The sequence below is a fragment of the Morone saxatilis genome, unplaced genomic scaffold (assembly GCF_004916995.1).
Source record: "Morone saxatilis isolate NCDOM2014 unplaced genomic scaffold, NCSU_SB_2.0 Contig4, whole genome shotgun sequence".
NCBI classification, from domain to species: domain Eukaryota; kingdom Metazoa; phylum Chordata; class Actinopteri; family Moronidae; genus Morone; species Morone saxatilis.
The window spans coordinates 305,806-308,560 of record NW_023339984.1 but is presented as its reverse complement, the minus strand read 5'-3'; positions in this window follow the sequence as shown (position 1 = coordinate 308,560).

Genomic DNA, 2,755 nt, shown 5'->3' with positions numbered 1-2,755 from the left:
ATACTTCGACATGTGGCGGGAGGACCCTGGGATTGAATCAACAACCTTCAGATTAGTGGACGACCCGCTCTGCCTCTGAGCTACATCCGCCCTATTCAACACTGAATATCTTTCTGAAGAGACTTTCTGAAAATGTGCTCTGTTGCCATATTTATTACGTCCCCCCTTTCTCTGTGAATGCTGGTTTTTCACTCCGCCTTCCAGTGTGGACGTTGAGAACTCCTAACTGACTATGCCAGATGGTTTGGGTTGTCGTCGTTGGAAACTGTTTGGAAAAGGGCAGGCACTTTTAAAAAATACTCGTGGGTGAGCCATCTGTCTATCATGGGCAAACTTTAACCCACCATATAATAGGCAAACTCTTACCGAAACCAGTAGGGAGAAGAGTGACAACATCTTTGTCATCAAAATCAGGCGATGTTATCACAGCAAAAAGTCAAAATGAAATTTTGGAGTTTCATGGCGGTTAAGGAGAGAATGGGACTTGGGCTACCTGCAGTCAGATCTCAAACAAGACTCATTTCTATGTGTAGGTGGGTCAGAGTGGGAAGATTAATCTAATTCTTATGTTCAAGAAGAGGTGAATACACATAGGTTCTACCAAATGGATACTTGACAAGTGTTTGCCGTCCTTGATGAAAGGTTTGATCTCACTGAGGAGGATTGTCCGTAAAACAGCAGAGTTGGAAAAGAAGTGACAGCAACATAAAAAGTGTGCGTTGGGTGGTTGTGTTTTTAGGGAAAAACAGATGAAAATCTATTTTTTTTATTTTTGACTTTGTACAAGCACCATGATGTAATTACCTCAATCAAAACATATTTTACTGCCTAAAGTTCTATTGTTGTAAAATACAATTATTTTATGTAGTGTAAAATCTTACAGTTTTATAAAAAGGAAAGTAATGTTGGTTCAGAAATTGTTGGTATAAATTGTGGGTTTCTGCTCCCATTGGTTAAATTTTGTTTTATTTTTTAGGGCATTTTTTGGGTTTGTACTCACTGACCCAGGATAATGAAAAGACAGGAGCTTCTAGATTGTGTTCACTGGTCACAAACCTTTACATCTTCCTCTCAGTTCTCTGATGGATCTTTAGCTTTTAGATGTTGGCTCTGTTGTGATGAATCTGAGAAGTACTGTCATTGTCCATTTCAGTTTGACTTACATTAATGTAGGGGGTTGTAGTTTGAGGGGTTTTGTGTCATAATATAGCCTGCTTTTTTAATAAAGACACATGAAATGTGTTTCAGGATCTTTTTGGCATCAACAAGGGAAGGTGAAATCGGAATAAATTTCAAATATATTTCTTTTAATCATGTTATATCCTCTCCACAGTTTGTTCGATGGCTCCTGTTATGTAAATATTACTGATTAAATTAATTTAAGGATTTCTGACTCTGACTTTTTGCATGTGTTGTTTATTCAATTATTTTGAACAGTTATACAATTATTTGTATTTGTCTTGCTTTTCAAGGTTGTCCTTTCTTACTATATAAACACATTATGCCATACTAAAGATGCTGTAAAATGTATAAGCAATGCATTTTGGTGAGAAATCTTAATATTAGATTTTTGTGTGCATAATTTAAGTAATTGGAATGCACGAAAGGTTGAAAAGATTATTCATTTTCCTCAAAATAGTTTTTTTTATAACCTGCAATCTTTTCCACAAAAAACACTACAGCCTCTCCTTTGCAGGTCTCCCAGAGGGCTGGTGATCTCTTGTGGCAGAAATGCAGAATGGAGTGACACAGGATATAGGCTGATCATGTGGTCACACAGTTTAAAATCTTTACTGCCTCACTTAGTGTTCTGTGTTCTAGCTGAAAATGAAAAGAAATGTCCCCGTCCCCCACACATATAATTCAAATTAACATAAAAATATTTTAAATAAAACATATATTTCTAAAACATATACTTAAAGCTACAGTATGTTACTTGGACGCTGGACTTGTTTTTGGACGCTGGGAATAAGACTCAACAATCAACTATCATCAAGCCTCCAAACCCATCGTCTATATACCATTAGGAGCACTAGGAGGAGCCAGAGGAACCTACTACTGTCAGGATATAGTGAAAGGTTTAGCTGTTATGAATTGGCGCTATACAAAAAAAACTGAACAATGATGAATAATGATGATGCTTGGTTGTAATTTAGCTAACTGATTAATTTCATTAGGCCTGATCAATTGATATAATTGGGTATCATCTGCATAACAATGAAAGTTAATGGAGTGATTCCTAATAATGTTGCCTAAAGGCATACTATACAGTGTAAGGTGAATAGAATTGATCCAAGCACAGAACTTTGTGGAACTCTGTGACTAACTTTAGTGTGCATGGAGGATTCATCATTAGCATGTACAAACTGAGATCAATCTGTAGGCTGCTGTTTACCTGAATGTTTGTAAATTACAAGATAAGATAGACTTTATTGATCTCACACTGGGGAAATTCTCTCCCTACAGCAGCTCCAGATACAACACAACAGATAAGAAAATACACATTACAAAAACAGAATAAGAGTAACATGTACACTATATACAGTTTTTTATATACAGATGTGGTTGATAAGGAACATTGCACAGGTCACCCAACTCCCAAGCCCTCATAGAAGCTGAGGGAGCCCCCTCTATGTTGTCACACGATTCAGACACTGCAAAAGACTTACGCTTTCATAGAGAGACTCTTCAGTGCGAAAGGTGGAAATTTCAGCGCCACGCCACGGACACACAGTTTTGAGGCACAGTAAATGAA